Source organism: Lycorma delicatula, chromosome 1, assembly GCF_047948215.1.
Source record: "Lycorma delicatula isolate Av1 chromosome 1, ASM4794821v1, whole genome shotgun sequence".
Classification (NCBI taxonomy): domain Eukaryota; kingdom Metazoa; phylum Arthropoda; class Insecta; order Hemiptera; family Fulgoridae; genus Lycorma; species Lycorma delicatula.
Genome location: NC_134455.1, coordinates 278933069 through 278949785, shown reverse-complemented (window position 1 = coordinate 278949785; position 16717 = coordinate 278933069). Strand labels below are relative to the sequence as shown.

Here is a 16717-nt window from a genome sequence, read left to right as displayed (position 1 = left end):
GAAAGTTAGAAGAATCTTTTAGATTTTGTGACAAATTTCAGAGTGTACTGCGGAAAGATTGTTAAATGTGTCATTTGTGTTCAAAATTTTAAACGAAATTCTTTAAAATAAATAAATACGAATATTAAAAGTGAAGAAATATATAAAGATGATTTAAAATAAATATTTACAAGAATTATATAATCAAACTTTCAAAATCTAGAGTTCATTTAGACAAAGTGATAGCTTCTCAAATAACTTGAATCTGCGTTTTTGGTGGTTATTTTTAACAACATATTTGGACTTTAGCATATACCCTTAAAAACGTATATTGACATATAGATGTAGTACAAAATCCTTTTTAAATTAATTACAGAAAGTTAAAAATTGAAGATAAATAAATAATAGCAAAATAAATGCCGATCCGTTCAAAGAATTTTCTGTAAAAAAATATACAATATTTAATTACTCCAACATTTATTTCACTTAGATTATAAGCACTTCCATATTTGTTTTACCGACTCATGAAGTCATAAGCTAGTAAATGTAGTGCTTCTGAGAGATCACGATCACGCACATACGTGGTAAACTACCAATCACGGACGGTGAGTAACAAATGAAACCTCTCAGCACATTTTATATAAATTAGATTTATTAAAAACATAAACCAAATCTGTAAAAGCTATTAATAAAATACCATTATTAATCAGCCAGAACCATTGTTACCGCCTCCCTCTACCGATTAAATTATTTTGCAGCAGGTTTCTTTATTCTCATCCACGGATGAAATCGGAGAGAGATTCATATCAAATTTTCAATGTTTTTTTTTCATACCTCAACTCGGCCAGAAGTTGATTTTTGCCGGTTGAGTGGCTTGTACTGAAATAAATGCTAGAGGCACATCCGCCATACATGGAATATTCCATTTAGGTAAAACACGATACTTCGTCCCGGTCCATTTACTCAATGACCTGCATGATAGAAATGGCTAAATGATAAGTAGTAATTTATTATATGAACTAATATAACTATTTTATTTCATTTTTTAACAATTATTTGTCGGCGTATAAGTTAATAATGAAAGTTGTCGGTTTTACTAAGAAAATGCTAAAGAACCTTAACGCTATGTTAAAACTTAGCGTTAAACTGTTTCATTCTAATGACGTTTAAAAAATGAAATTAAACTGAACCAAAATGTAAAATAAGTACAGTAAAATATTAACAAAATTGCGCGAAAAAATGAAAGTATAATTAGAACTAATAATTTTCTCGATCATAATAGTTGAAAAAATATACCTGTTTCTTAGATAGGTAATAAGACCTATTTTTCTCTTTCTGGTTAATATTTTCTTACCAAGTGTACATTAAATAGAAATTGTTTTATTGATTGCAAAAATAACTCTGTAAAATATTCTTCTTACCAAAAAATATATTACACTGCTGTACAATAAGCTCGTAGTTCTTAAGCTGATGCTCTTACTTACTTCCTGTAAGCTTTTCTTACAAAATGAATTGTAGTAGGTGATATTTCTTCATTTCTCATTGCACATTCTATATTATAAATTTATGGTGATATACTATCTTTTTCAACTTGCAGAATTCTCGACTTCAGACTCCATTGGCACAATATTTCTGAGTTGTTGATCCTGAAAATTTAAACCAGAATGTCTCTGAAAAGGCCATATCACAAAACTCACACTTACTTAGTCTTACTGTAAGCCAGTTTTCACAACTTAAACTCCTTAAGATCCTTAAATTAAAACTCCTTAAATTCGTGTTCCTTCATGGAACACGAATTTTCATCTCACACAAACCTTATTCGTTGAAAGGCTTCTCTAGTTTTAGTAGTGATATATTTTATTTCCGCATAATATTCTCAGTCTAAATAAATCCAAGATAACTAAAATACTCCACTACTTCCATGTAGATATTATTCACTCAATCCAAGATCAGGGAGTTTACACTTCTTTAAAATCATATTCATGGCCTGCTAATGTTCAAATTAATATCATATATCACCTACCTCCGCCAAACAAACACTTACTCTCTGCAGACCATCAAATGGATCCTTCATTAGAAGCTTGTCATCCGAAAAACGTTTGTTGTTAATACAAGGTTCATAAAAATGTGATGTGGGAACCACATAACTTCCTTTTACGCCTACTAAATTACACATTTTTTTTTAAAATAAAAAGTGCATAAAAATTTTATTTTTTATTTTTTTATTGTTACTACTGAATTATTATTCATCGTACAAATCTTATTACAGTCAAAAGTTAATAATTATTAATAAATCAATATATTTAAATTAAAAATAAAAATTAAATAAAAGGAGAAGAAGTCTGATTCGAGCCGATGTGCCTTCTCCTTCTAAGATCCAAATATTTCATAAATTAAAATTTCATTTGGCTATAATTCTGGAACTATTATATGTAAGTACCACTTAATAATCGTTGAAAAGCCATCAATGAGGTTTTATTATTGCAGTTAAGAAAAACTCCAAAACCATTTTTTTGGATTTTGAGCTTTTTAGGACAAGTCAAATTGCAATCAAAAGGGAAAGTGCACAACTAGATGTTACAAAAGTCCTAAATCAAAAATTTCAACATCCTGCGGCTTTTGAGTTATGCGATATAAATACATACGTACGTACAGACGTCACGCCGAAATTAGTAAAAATGGATTCAGGAATGGTCAAAATGTCTATTTCCGTTGAAATTTGAAAACCGAAATTTTTCGCGATCACAATATTTACTTTACTTCGTATAAGGAAGTGATTATGGTCTTACACTGATCACGATTTCTTTGAATAGTTGTTTTGAATTGAGATCGGATAACAGGAATGGTAATCAGACACAGTCCTGTCAAGATCCGACTTACTTCTTCAATGATCTACTCGTACATGTACTAGTATGCAATAGGGTCTTAAATAGAGCACTAGTAGTCTTTAATGTAGGGTGCAATTATTCAAAACCTTTTTCATCCGATTCAGTACCATGAGTAACATTTAACAGTTTCCGATTTTATCTTTAATCAAATGCCTTCCGAATCGATAAAGCATGCATGAGAAATTTCATTAATATTTCTACATCAGCTTACTGAACCAAGGCATCTCTCGTTCAGAATCCCTAGAAAGACCAAATTGGGTGTTTCAATTTTTCACTAAATGAACTGAGCTCATGGATGGTTTTTAAGAAAATTTAAAGTGAGCCTTGCTTCTTATAAAGGATTCCGTCTCTTTAAAAAAAAAAATTGCTTTGAACTGTTTTAACAGAGTAGTGCAGATGAAACAGGGATCTACCCTAAATTATAAATTAAATAAACATAGACATACAAGCTACTTTTCATTAGCAATTAAACAATTCCAAATGGACCCTGTTACCGCTTTTCATTTTGATAGAAATCTTTTGCAGTTTAATTTCTTATCGAATCGCTCATCGCAAACAGTAAATGTTCGTGTTGTTTCTAAATAAATAAATAAAACTCTTTTATTGTAGTCGGCAGCTGGTTACTACCATTATCTAGTCTGTCTGGTCAATGGAGTGCCCTACGTTTTGCACGTCCCTTCATGAGTAAGGATATGTCGACATGAAGAAGTAGGACTCCTTATTAAACAAAAATTGTGGCAGTTTTAATGGGCTTCAATTATTTTCTCAAATGCTTTTAATAGTAGAATACATTCTATCCGCACTACAGAGAACATCCTTTTTAAAAAAAAAAAACTTTTTGTTTAAGACATGAGAGGGATGGAGAACATGAAATAAGTTAGAAAAGACCAGATAAACAATTTGTTTTTATTGTAACCATATTTATAATCAGCAGGTGCCTAAAAATACAAATTCAGGATATATGATATAAGACGAAAGTTACCTGAAAATCGCTTCTATTCTCAAGTCACCAGCATCCCATGCAAGGAATGCAATAAAAGCGGTGAGTGAACTGGTTTACTCTTATCACTTGGATGAGGAGAACTTATTTACAACTGATTTCCAGATTACGGAAATTATTCTTAGACATTTATGGAAATGAAAATTCGAAAGATTAATTAACTCCATTTTCAGGATGGATATTAAATAAGTGACAGCAATCAGAATTATTTTCTATGCTGTTTACTAAACAGGCAAACAAACATTGTGGTGAACCGAATGAAGCTGTGGCTGGTATGACTGAACAATAGTAATAGTGAAGCAGGTAACAAGAGACTACTTCATTGAAACATGATATATCTGAAAAAGTGCTTGTTATCCTTAAGAACAGCTAAACCGTTTCAGGGGGTGACTTCTGTCTCAGACATCAGAATGTTTGAAACCGTTTGGTTATAACACCTGACAAACTTCAGAAACTTTACTTAAATGAATGAAATATGTTAATTACATCCATAGTAGATTTACTTAGGTCTATGAAGAAAATCCTCCTCTATGAATCATGAGACCTTGCCGTTGGTGAGGGGGCTTGAGTGCTTAGGGATACAGAGTAGCTGGACCGAAGGTGCAACCATATCGGAGAGGTATCTGTTGAGAGCCAGACTAAGGAATGATTCCTGAAAGAGGGCAGCAGCTTTTTCAGTAGTTGTTAGGGGCGTGAGTCAGGACGACTTAAACGGCCGTATCAACATCACTCAGTCCTCTGAGTACTGCGCAGCTGAAAGCAATGGAAAACTACAGCTGTTTTTTTTTTTCCAAGAAAATGTGGCTCTGCATTTTCAAAAGCAATAATGGAGGCGCCTTCCTTGGTAAAATATTCCGGAGGTAAAATAGTCCCCCGTTCGGATCTCCGGGTGGGGACTACTAAGGAAGGGGTCACCAGAAAAGTAAAAAATAACATTCTACGAGTCGGAGCGTGGAATGTTAGAAGCTTAAAAAAGGTTGGTAGGCTAGAGAATTTAAAAAGGGAAATGGATAGGGTAAACGTGGATATAGTAGGAATTAGTGAGGTGAGGTGGGAAGAGGAAGGCGACTTTTGGTCGGGTGACTTTAGAGTAATTAACTCAGCGTCAAATAATGGGCAGGCAGGAGTAGGTTTCGTGATGAACAAGAAAATAGGGAGGAGAGTGGAGTATTTCAAGACGCATAGCGATAGAGTCATTGTAATAAGGATAAATTCAAAACCTAAACCGACAACGATTGTTAGCGTCTATATGCCTACAAGCGCCCATGATGATGATGAGGTAGAATGTGTATACGAAGAGATTGATGAAGCAATTAAACACGTAAAAGGAGATGAAAATTTAATAATAGTTGGAGATTGGAATGCAAGCATTGGAAAAGGCAAGGAAGGAAATATAGTGGGTGAATACGGGCTGGGCAAAAGGAATGAAAGAGGGGACCGACTTATAGAGTTTTGCACGAAGTATAATTTAGTAATTGCCAACACCCAATTTAAAAATCATAATAGAAGAATATACACTTGGAAAAAGCCAGGCGATACTGCAAGGTATCAGATAGATTATATCATGGTTAAGCAAAGATTTAGAAATCAACTCGTGGACTGCAAAACTTACCCTGGAGCAGACATTGATAGCGACCATAATTTGGTGATAATGAAATGTAGATTGGGGTTTAAAAACCTGAAGAAAAGGTGTCAGATGAATCGGTGGAATTTAGAGAAGCTTGAGGAAGAGGAGGTAAAGAAGATTTTTGAGGAGGACATCGCTAGAGGTCTGAGTAAAAAAGATAAGATAGAAAATGTAGAAGAAGAATGGGAGAATGTTAAAAAGGAAATTCTTAAATCAGCAGAAGCGAACTTAGGCGGAATAAAGAGAACTGGTAGAAAACCTTGGGTTTCAGACGATATATTGCAGCTGATGGATGAACGTAGAAAATATAAGAATGCTAGTGATGAAGAAAGTAAAAGGAACTATCGGCAATTAAGAAATGCTATAAACAGGAAGTGCAAACTGGCGAAAGAAGAGTGGATTAAAGAAAAGTGTTCAGAAGTGGAAAGAGAAATGAACATTGGTAAAATAGACGGAGCATACAGGAAAGTTAAGGAAAATTTTGGGGTACATAAATTAAAATCTAATAATGTGTTAAACAAAAATGGTACACCTATATATAATACGAAAGGTAAAGTCGATAGATGGGTGGAATATATTGAAGAGTTATACGGAGGAAATGAATTAGAAAATGGTTTTATAGAGGAAGAAGAGGAAGTTGAGGAGGATGAAATGGGAGAAACAATACTGAGATCTGAATTTAAGAGAGCATTAAAAGATTTAAATGGCAGAAAGGCTCCTGGAATAGACGGAATACCTGTAGAATTACTGCGCAGTGCAGGGGAGGAGGCGATTGATAGATTATACAAACTGGTGTGTAATATTTATGAAAAAGGGGAATTTCCGTCAGACTTCAAAAAAAGTGTTATAGTAATGATACCAAAGAAATCAGGGGCAGATAAATGTGAAGAATACAGAACAATTAGTTTAACTAGTCATGCATCAAAAATCTTAACTAGAATTCTATACAGAAGATTTGAGAGGAGAGTGGAGGAAGTGTTAGGAGAAGACCAATTTGGTTTCAGGAAAAGTATACGGACAAGGGAAGCAATTTTAGGCCTCAGATTAATAGTAGAAGGAAGATTAAAGAAAAACAAACCAACATACTTGGCGTTTATAGACCTAGAAAAGGCATTCGATAACGTAGACTGGAATAAAATGTTCTTATTTTAAAAAAATTAGGGTTCAAATACAGAGATAGAAGAACAATTGCTAACATGTACAGGAACCAAACAGCAACAGTAGCAATTGAAGAACATAAGAAAGAAGCCATAATAAGAAAGGGAGTCCGACAAGGATGTTCTCTATCTCCGTTACTTTTTAATCTTTACATGGAACTAGCAGTTAATGATGTTAAAGAACAATTTAGATTCGGAGTAACAGTACAAGGTGAAAAGATAAAGATGCTACGATTTGCTGATGATATAGTAATTCTAGCCGAGAATAAAAAGGATTTAGAAGAAACAATGAACGGCATAGATGAAGTCCTACGCAAGAACTATCGCATGAAAATAAACAAGAACAAAACAAAAGTAATGAAATGTAGTAGAAATAACAAAGATGGACCACTGAATGTGAAAATAGGAGGAGAAAAGATTATGGAGGTAGAAGAATTTTGTTATTTGGGAAGTAGAATTACTAAAGATGGACGAAGCAGGAGCGATATAAAATGCCGAATAGCACAAGCTAAACGAGCCTTCAGTAAGAAATATAAGTTGTTTACATCAAAAATTAATTTAAATGTCAGGAAAAGATTTTTGAAAGTGTATGTTTGGAGTGTCGCTTTATATGGAAGTGAAACTTGGACAATCGGAGTATCTGAGAAGAAAAGGTTAGAAGCTTTTGAAATGTGGTGCTATAGGAGAATGTTAAAAATCAGATGGGTGGATAAAGTGACAAATGAGGAGGTATTGCGGCAAATAGATGAAGAAAGAAGCATTTGGAAAAATATAGTTAAAAGAAGAGACAGACTTATAGGCCACATACTAAGGCATCCTGGAATAGTCGCTTTAATTTTGGAAGGACAGGTAGAAGGGAAAAATTGTGTAGGCAGGCCACGTTTGGAATATGTAAAACAAATTGTTAGGGATGTAGGATGTAGAGCGTATACTGAAATGAAACGACTAGCACTAGATAGGGAATCTTGGAGAGCTGCATCAAACCAGTCAAATGACTGAAGACAAAAAAAAAAAAAAATGAAGAAAATATCATGGAAGGGCCTATTAAATTAAAAATAAACTCAATGAAACATCATAAGACGATATATTTGATTTACTTGACTAATAAATCAGTATAAATACTTATAGAAAATTATATAACGGTCTATATTACATATTGTGTATATAATTGTGTATTCGTACATACGTACGAATGCACATGTAGCCTAAAAAAAATTAATCTATACTAATAATTAAAACTTAATACATACCTATAATATCCGTAATTAATGATAATTACAATGATTATACGTAATGGCAGAAAGGGGCATCTACTGTGCTTCACGTTGTAGACGTATCTATCCAAAATAATGGTAATAATATATAATAAAATAACGAAAATAGGATTGCGAAATACTTCCTCTTCCTGAGGAACTGAAAAGTTCCGAAGTATACGTTGTGCCTATTATGGTGGCGGTCAACGACATTATCTATAATTCTCTTGTCAAGAACTTGACAGTAGCTTATATAATGAGTTCCTCAGGAAGAAATATTATAACTTAACAATAATATAGCAGCAGTTATAATTATTAATTAAAGTAGTGAGATTTACTGCTTAAATGGTATTGAGTTTTCTTCTTTTTTTTTAACTTTTTTTAAGGGAAGAGAAAATTGATAACTTGCCTACTTTTAATGTAGATGTCATTATTCATCCCCAATAATAGAATTAATTATTTTCGGTTCTATGAATGCAGTTGAGTAGGGTCCTTCGAAAATTGTAGACATTCTTTGTAATTCATACCTGGATGACCCTATTTAATGTCAAAGTAGTTACTTTAATAAATGCTGTTTACAGTTGTAAACAGCATTTATTCGGAACGCTCCATTAAAATTATTTCATTAGTGATGGAAAGTAGATTAAGATAAAGTTGAAAATAATATATAATTTTGCATAGCTAATTATGTGTTTTACTGAAATGCAAATATAATAACTGCAAATACATATAAAGTTGTTGGTGTAAAATGACAAAATAATTGTTTAAAAATATATTCGGAGGTAAAATTTATAAGAACCCACTACTATACTATTAGATACTATTTCTTAAAATAACATTATTAATAATTATTAAGGATTACGAAACTAAAATACGATGTTATAGATTGAAAAATTGATATTTCTCACTGCCAGTACATAATAGTGATGTTTCTCATTTGTAGAGTATATTAAAATGTTATCAGAAATAAATAATTACTGAATATTAATAAAATGTTCTAATGAAATAGCTACTGAATGAGTAACCAGTTTAATGCTGTTAACTTTATGAGTTCATAAAACTAATCGTGTTAAAGAAATAATGAAAAATGCGGAAGTTTATAACGTGAACAAAATTTAAAACAACGAAGTGTATATAATACACTCAAATAGTTGAAATGTGAAAAAAGAATATGAAAAAAAATTTTTAATGCGTATTTCGAATTTTAAATTCTACAACTTTTTTAACGTTTTAAATTCAGTATTAATATTATTTTTTTATTTTGATTAATAAAGAAAATATCCCCGATTATTATTCTTCGCTCCTAACTTACAACATTGACTGTGTCTTTATTTTCTTCATTGTACCAATCACCAATTCTGTTTTTCTTTGGAAAAAGGTAATTATTTAATTTCAGAAAGTACGATTCGGACAAAATCTTTTACATCTTTTGAAATTTAACGGTAATCCTTGACTACTCTGCGTTCAGAGTATGAGGCTCGTCCATTATATATATATATAAAATTCTGAAAAACATAATATTTCGGTTCTAGATATATATTTATTATTTAACTTCAAAAAAGATTTTAAAACGATTTATTTAATGATAATATTAAGGATTCATCCCAAGCTGATGGCTTAATTCCAGTACTATTAAACTAATTTTTGTATAAAAAAATTGCATATTCTCTAAATTAAAATAAAAACGTTAGCCAATTCTCACCTCACGTAAAGACAGAAAATACCAGTCGTGTAATAATACGATTAAATATCATTGTTAGCAAATTCCGTACTGTTGTAATCAGGCTTAATTAATCGTTTTCATATACTTAAATTTATAAATATCTGCATAAACAATTTATTGTTCAGTTGCTTATATAACGTAATACTTATTAACATATTGACCGTTAAAATAGGCTGTCAAAAATGTAAAAAGGAATCAAAGAAAATCATGTAAATTGTGTTAGTTTACATTATATAATATAGCTGTAATTAGCATAAACAAATTAATTTATTCACAATGACGATAAGATGAATGATAATAATTACAAATTTCTTAAGCTAATTAAGATATAATACATCTAATGATGTTAAATGTAATATTAAAATATTTTCTCAAAGAAAAATATTTTAATTTAACGCATTTATTTAGCTATATCTGAAAATATTAAGTGAAGAGAGTGAAGATAGCCTATTCTGTAATTTTTACCAAAATCGGTTTTACTATTCATGCGTTAATCTGACAAGCAAATATAAATCAATGTAATGAGCTAATAGGAAACGGGTGCAAATTGAGATAATGGTGTTTAGCTATAGTTTCATATGAAATGAAAAGATGCCTTGAAATATATTTTTACCAATTTAGAATTTTATCTTGAAGTTCTCCGTATAAAATTTCACTTTTTCTTCACCCAAAGAAAAATTTCTAAAAACTCGCTGAATCTCGAGAATGCACTGTCCAATTTTCGTAAATGAAAAAAAGAGTTAGTTCAGACTACCTTCTAAAGTATTTCAGAAACCATATAGCATTCCCCAATAGAACGTGACTTAGTCTGGGACGCGAAAGAGTATCATAACAGAAAAAGTATTATACAGTACAATAAACTTGATTTAAAACAATCTATTTTATGTTACTTAAAGAATAATCTTTGGTTTGGGCTGTCAAACAAATTAGTCTTAATATATTTATTCCCAATTCTTTTTTAAAATTCCCGGACGGGGAGATACTCTAAAATTCCTTTGGGTTAGCGCCCCCACGGCCCTAACCTCTGCGATGTTTCTTCCCACTGCACACTGAGCTGCTGAACCTTCTACACCATACACATACACGACACCACAAACGCTAAGCAAATTTCAACATATAATCCTTCACGCTCTGCTGGAGTGGTCCGTCATATTGTTATATCGTCCATTATGTTCCTTCGGTGATTGTTGGTCTACTTGAAAAAACCAACAATAATAATGGAGGTTTGAAAAACCTTCGACCGACGTCATCAAGTGACAAGAGACAAGTAATGTAACACAAGAGTGCTAAGTTAACCGATGTAGGATTTCGTATAGTAAAATTTAAGGGAAAGACGTTGGAAAGGACGAAATAATAGTGGAGCCACATAATATACTAAGTTCCAGCAAGTGAATAATTTTTTGTCGTAACTTATCTGACATAAAATTATCAAAGACCTCAGAAAGCTACTACCGCCGTCGGTTACTTCCATACACAGGATCATGAGGAAGGAGAATGGTGTTGATGTGCCAACATTCTTACTTATCTTAAACTTTTCTGCTCCAACTGTTTCTGAGAGAATAAGAATTGGCTACTTCTCTGTCCTCGTGCAAACACATGAGCTAAACCCGAAACACTACTTTGAGTGTTAGGATTTTGGTAAAAAAAAAATCGGTTGCACAAAGGAGCAAGTTTGTGCGCATTGTAGCTGTACGGGACACTAATATAGCGCGTTCACTTAAGCTGAAAAGTGTGTTAAATGTAAGGGTTCACATTCGGCGGGACCTCGAAAATACCTTGTTTTTAAGGAGAATCACTCTACATTAAAGAATTGTATTGAACAGAAAGTGTTCTTTCCTTTGTCGGGAATATAGAAAATCCATCAACATGAGGAATCCTGTAATGCCCGGTGTTGGTTTTGTCCAAATGTCTCTAAGAATGTGCGAAAAGAATATGAGTTTGAATCGTGCAAAAATCTATACAGTCTGGTACAGGTAAAAGTTTGTCTGACCAGGTAAAATCCCTAGCTTCTACTATTGCCGCGTTGAGTATTGGAGGGAAGGATAATTCAGGGGAAACACCGACAGTGAAGTACCGAAAACCACATTAGTCAGTACAACAGTAAATAAAATTCCCGCTGTACATACTCTATGGCAAACTACTAACACCCTAGTGAAGAGATCTAAAGAGGTCGTCGTCTGGTAAAGTATTCCGGCCTCGCATCCCGGAAATCCCCACCACCATCTCCATCTCACCACGTCTCTTCGAGGATATGGTGATTAGAGCACGAAGAAATAAAACACTTCCTATAAGCCTTAAACACAAAAAAGACCGGATATCTGACACATAATTTTCTAGCAATGTTCTACGTATAACGTAGAACATTACTAACGGGAAAAACCCAATTTTATCGTGTAAAAATATTATTCACTGGAATGTTTGCCGTCTCCAGGATTTGGTTTGTCTGGAATTTCTCCCACAACCACCCAATTCGTTCGCCCTAAATCATAAGACCGAATGTCCGTGTGACAAACGGCTACTGTGCCTCAAAAACGGTTTAGCGACCAATTCCTAATTAGCTCCTATAGCTTACCTAACTGAGTGAGCGGAATAAGCGTAGTGCCCTACACCACCCGCTTGCGTGTCCCAACGCTCACTTGTCATATATTACTAAAGTGGGTAGGCGCACCCCGTCTACATACCAAAATATATGACTTGTCAATAAATTAAAATTTATTTCGTCCACGAAAGCAATTTGCTGGCTCACCTAGGTCAAAATTATTAGGTAGTCAAAATTAAATTTTGAATAAGTGCTCGATTTCTCTCCAAACTATGCACCCAAACGGACGCAGCATAAGATGTCATACTATCGAAGACACCTCGGTAAACCATATACATATGACGGCCCGACAGCCCATAATCGTTTCGAGCAATCCTCCTAAGCTTGTGCATCACAGAGACGGCGTCCACCGCTACTTGCCTAATGCGGTTGCTAATCAGTAATTTCTCATCAAACAAAACACCTAGGTACTTATGAACTCTAACTCGGCTGATTACACAGCCTTTATACTTAATATGGGAGTTACGACTATACGATAATTTGTCTGCACCCATGAGAAGCATACACTTCGTCTTGGGCACAGAAATCTTTAAATTTTGCATGTCCATCCAGCCCTCTGCGGTTGACAAAGCCGCCTGTGCCCGGTCTTCTAGCTGTGGTCGTAAATTATCACGAACAGGATATCTCGCCGTGAGGATATCGAAATCCTACCAAAGGAAGAAAATTCTTTAATACTGTGTGTACAGGAGACTCATCTCTGTCCTCAGGATCGGTGTCTTTTTGGGATATGTCTGTGAAAGATGATACCATCCAGCTGTGGGAAGAAAACGTGAAGGTGTGGCTGTTTTTCTAATGGAAATAATATTAGCCATCCGGATACCACTGAATACAAACAACCCAGTCTTGCAGTCTCAGTAAAGATATCATCGCCATTAAAAATTAATATCTGCCACTTCTCCCTTCACCCAAATTTCGATATCAGAGGGCGATTTATCAATTTTTTTTCACAGCTTCCTTTGCCCTGGCTAATAATCGGCGATTTCAACGCCCATCGTCAATCGTGGGGTTCATCATTGTGTTCTTCTCCAGTTACTATAGTTAAGCGACTAAGGCAAAACTTGAATCTTTACTTGAACTATGGGTCGTAGACTTGTCATCAGGTATGTTATTCTGCATTGATCTATCCTTGTGTTCAGCATTCCTACTTCCACGTCTTACTTGGCACGTATCAAAAACTGACTTGGAAGTGATCAAGACCAGTTATCATCTCAGTCGGAAATAGCAATTTGCCTCAGAGTCTTAGCAGATGGATGGTTGAAAAATCCGATTGGAACGGATACAAAAATTCATATGTTCAATACAGCAGAAGGGGTAGCTCGATCCATCAACTTCCCATATTTTCATATCTGATTCTCGATAGTACTACTGAATTTATCTCATTGACATCTGGAAAACCAAGGCAGCCGTTTGTTCTTTGGTAAGTCAAAGCTTACAGGAGTGCATTAAGAGATCGTCGCTGGGCATTATGAAATCGTAAGCGAAGGACCGTAACAGAAATGCTCTGCATATTTCTGTTGCACAAGCTACAGAAATTGGACATGCAATGAACGAGCAGTTCAATGCACGAGCTGTATGCCGACGGGTGTTTCGGTGGGCTAAATGGAAATTATGACTGAACTATGTCAATACCATTGCTCGGACAAATTTCTTCATCGGTGATTCGCAATGCTGAAACCTGGTAAAGATAAATCATGCTTCTCAAGTTATCGACCTATCTCCATGACAAGTATCCTGCGAAAGGTGATGGAATGAAATGTCAAACTGTCGTCTAGTGTGGTAGGTTGAGAGAGACGTTCTAATTGCCCCCGAACTATGCAGTTTCCACCGAAGTATATCGGCTACCGATCATGTAGTTGCCCCGGAATCTGTTATTCAAAACACCTTTTTACTTCACCAACGCCTGGTTTCTGTATTTTTCGATTTGCAGAAGGCGTATGAAACGCTTTCAAGGAGAGGAATTTTAATACACTGGATTAATTGGGTATAAAAAGGAATCTCCTTGGATTTATGAGGGGTTTCCTCATTAAGCGATCCTTTCGAGTTATAATTGAAACGACAATATATGAAAGTTTCACGCTAGAAAATGGAATACCAAAGGAAAGTGTCCAAAGTGTTCCTTGTTTGCCGTACTCTTGAGTAGAGTAACAAACTGCACGCGAAAACCCGTTATGTGTTCATTGTTTGTGAATGATTTTTCTATTTACGTTGCATGAAAAAATGTAGCTAATTACACAACAACTCATTTAAAATCGTGATGTAAAACGACTGGATTCACGTTTTTCCCAAAAGAAACAAAATACATTTGCATTTTCGGATTTAAGGGACATGTTGACCCTAAACTGTTTTTACATTGTATACAAGTTGAACTGTGCATGCCTGTTACATTTTTAAGATTATGGTTTGAACCAACGACTGACGTGGGTAACACATTTGAAGGAGCTGAAGGTGCAATGTCTAAAAATTCTGGACATGCTGAGTGTTCTACTTAATATTCGTTGGGGACCCGATCATATATGCATGTTCCAGAGCCGAGATCTAGTCCGTTCGAAGCTTAGACTATGGCTGCGTGGCTTATTCATCTGTTCGGGCCAAGATAATCGATGTAGTCCATCATTCATTTATCCGTGTTGCTACAGGTGCTTTTCGCTCAAGCCCCGTGGTAAGTCTACTAGTAGACAATGGTGTCATCTCTTTAGACTAGATGAAGCCAAATGATATATTCCCACGTAGCTCGCATTAAAGTGCAACCAAATCATCCCTACTTCTGATGCGGTATTTTCCAACTGGCATCTTAATCGACATGCGGACCGGTCAAGATGTATTGATCCTCTTGCCATCAGTGCTCATCGGATTTTTTTAGATTTAAATATATAATTACTTCTAGTTCTCAATGTTACTCCATGTTATTACCCACTTGGCGGCTTTCTCTCGTAAATTGCTGCTTTGGCGGTATCATAAAAAGAACACAAATTCGGTTATATTACGGGAAAGGTTTTATGATATAAATAGCATGAATCCAGAACTATAGTTTATACATACGGCTTCAAACACATAATCCTGTTGTTTGTGCTTTTGTCGTGGCCAATACAACATAGATGTTTGGCCTTCCCAGCATTGCCAGTGTTTAGTCGCGGAGCGGTATACTATTAAGAAGGCCTGTGATATACTTAGCTCAACATTCCGACACGTACTTGTGAGTTCAAATACCATGAGTGCCTTGCAGACGAATAGTGATATGTACTCTAGACACACTATTGTCTGTGATATACAGTCTGTTATCTCTGAAATGACTCAGCGTAACACAACCGTGAGTTTCTGCTGAACCCCTAATCATATTGGAATCTCAGGCTATGGTTGAGTAGTAGGAAAATAGGAGTACAGCGTCAAACTCCAAGATGGCGGACTGTCCGCCTTCTTGGATTCCAAGATTGCGGCATCCGCCATCTTGGATTGACGTCACGAATTCAAGATGGAGGTGGACGGCCATCTTGGATTGTGACGTCAGTGACGCCGTAGCCCGTCAGTGTTGCCAATGCGGCTGCATGTGTGTTAGCGAACGTGCGTTGACGTAGCGGCGGCGAGTTGTTGACAGTAAGTGGTGTGGCGCGCGACTAAAGAACACCTGAAGAACTTGGCCTAAGGTTGAGCGTTCTATTTTGAACAGCCGTTACAGTGGTAGGAGTGAAAGTGTCACACCCTTCCGACAAATCTAAGCGCCGGATTCAAAGCGGTTGCGCATGCGCAACACGTAGACCGTTACTGCTGCCACCACCATTAATTAAGTATGGACGTAACTTGAGTATAATCCTGGTCGTTGTGGCAGTTGCACCGGGAGACGACACCCGCTACTCCAGCACCCTGACGAGGCTCGTTCATCAGGAAACGGCTACGGCTGCAGCTGCGAGCGTGTTTGCGTGCGTGCGTTGACGTAGCGACGCAAGTTGTTGACAGTGCGAGGTGTGACGCGCAACTGAAGAACAGCTGACGAACATGACCATGAGCTGGCGGCTGCGACACTAGCGCTCCTAGCGGACACCAGTAAAATTAGTGACGCAGTACCAGCTGTGTGTGTGTGTGTGCATACTGACACCCTACCGACCAATCGCAACGTCGGTTTCAAAGCGGTCGCGCATGCGCAACATAGATACAAGGCGTTCGTATCCCCTCCTACAATGCAACACATTTGGTCGACCTCGAACATGTACATAATGATAATGATGTTACTATGTTAACGTTAACATAACGTTACATGTACATAATGATAATGACTAATGTCACTATGTTAACATAACGTTATGTTAACGTTACATTTACATGATGATGATGTTACTACGTTAACATAACATTAAAGTTAACATAACGTTACATGTGCATAATGATGATGATGTTACTACGTTAACGTTGACATAAAGTTACATGTACATAATGATGATGATGATGGTGATGACTATGATGGATTTGTTAAAGAAAAGGTGGAGGGGATTACCCCAC

At 35.4% G+C, this 16717-nt stretch overlaps 1 long non-coding RNA gene across 1 annotated transcript in view; it reads right to left on the bottom strand.

The window, feature by feature from the left end:
* Window positions 1–1556: 1556 nt before the first annotated feature.
* The window catches only part of LOC142318317 (uncharacterized), a 54393-nt gene continuing 39232 nt past the window's right edge, over window positions 1557–16717 (bottom strand). Inside the window, exon 3 of the long non-coding RNA XR_012754874.1 lies at window positions 1557–1625. This is a non-coding gene — a long non-coding RNA (uncharacterized LOC142318317). The remainder of the gene's footprint in view (window positions 1626–16717) is intronic.